General features: G+C 37.5%; 1 long non-coding RNA gene across 1 annotated transcript in view; it reads left to right on the top strand.

Moving 5' to 3' along the window:
• Window positions 1–894: 894 nt before the first annotated feature.
• The window catches only part of LOC116685730 (uncharacterized), a 10,017-nt gene continuing 9,603 nt past the window's right edge, over window positions 895–1,308 (top strand). The window contains exon 1 of the long non-coding RNA XR_004331035.1: window positions 895–904. This is a non-coding gene — a long non-coding RNA (uncharacterized LOC116685730). The remainder of the gene's footprint in view (window positions 905–1,308) is intronic.

Below are 1,308 nucleotides of genomic sequence, written 5' to 3' on the forward strand. Positions count from 1 at the left end.
TTGGTGCTCAAGAGCACCTTGGCAGTGCCCAGGAGGTGAACTGGCATCTCTCCAGCTACCGGTCCAAATGGGGACTTGAACCCTCCTGTTGTCCTCGGGTCAAATTTGACCCCTTTAAAAAATGTTTTTAACCAAATTACCACAAAACATGGATTGGATTCCTTCCAACGCTCTTTGCAAATACAATTGATCACTTTCATTCCTCCGATCTTAACTATTAGTCAAAATAATTCTTAATTTCTGCTTTTTTAACTAAATATTGGGTATAATTCTATATAAATGAAGGTTATTGACCATGAATTCCAAAAAGTAGTGTAAAACTAGTCGTAAGATGGTGTTAGTAAAAACTAAATAGTCTGAAAAAAGGACAAAAATGTCAATGTCTTTTTGTCCCTTTTTGACCCGAGAGGACAACACAAGGGTTAACCAGCAACCCTCCGATTCCCAACTCAACTCCCTACGGACTGAGCTACTGCCACTAGATTTTTGGGAATGATTTATTTAGTTATATATATTTACATATGACACGTATCACATCAAATCAGACTGTCTGGCTGTTTTGCACATCTGCCGGACCGCCCGAACATCACTGAGGTTGATGGGTTGTAATGCAGAAGCAGGAAGAAAAATGAAGAGATTTCGATATTGTTCTGTGCAGACCGCAAACTTTGAGTCAACAATTTGACTACAAATCAGTTGGCTTTGAGTCCGCTCCAGCTGGGTCCACCACAGTCCCACTGGGTCCTACTGACTGGAATGATCCAATGACTTTTTCCTCCAATGTCAAACATTTCAATTATTCAGTGAAATGTACAAGATGGATTGACTCACTTTTTGTTTCTTTTTTTTGTTGGACTCCTACTGACTTTGGTGATCAGCTGATCATCATCTACGAGGTTATGGTGTGTGTGTCCATTGTCAGCATCATTTCCCTGCTTCTTATCCATATCTATCGGAGCAGCCGTGCAATGTATTCTGGTAGTGTCATGCCAAGTTCTGCTTGAGTTTCCTGGCACTCATTTATTAGCAGTGGTAGAAGTATTGTACTAATAACAAACTGAAAAAAATACTCCGTTACAAGTAAAAGTCCTGCATTGAAAATTTTGCTCAATTGGTGGATGTACAGTAGCAAATATCAAAAAGAGAAAAAAATAGAACAAATATCAAAAGTGAAAGTACTTTGCCAAGTATAAATCTCTACTTTAATTTTAGAGAGTCTTATTCAATTTTATAGCATTTAAAAAAAGTAAGTGTTTTTGAAATAAAAAAGTAAAAGTTGACATATTCCAGTCTGTGATTATCATCAAC

Source organism: Etheostoma spectabile, unplaced genomic scaffold, assembly GCF_008692095.1.
Source record: "Etheostoma spectabile isolate EspeVRDwgs_2016 unplaced genomic scaffold, UIUC_Espe_1.0 scaffold172, whole genome shotgun sequence".
Lineage (NCBI taxonomy): Eukaryota > Metazoa > Chordata > Actinopteri > Perciformes > Percidae > Etheostoma > Etheostoma spectabile.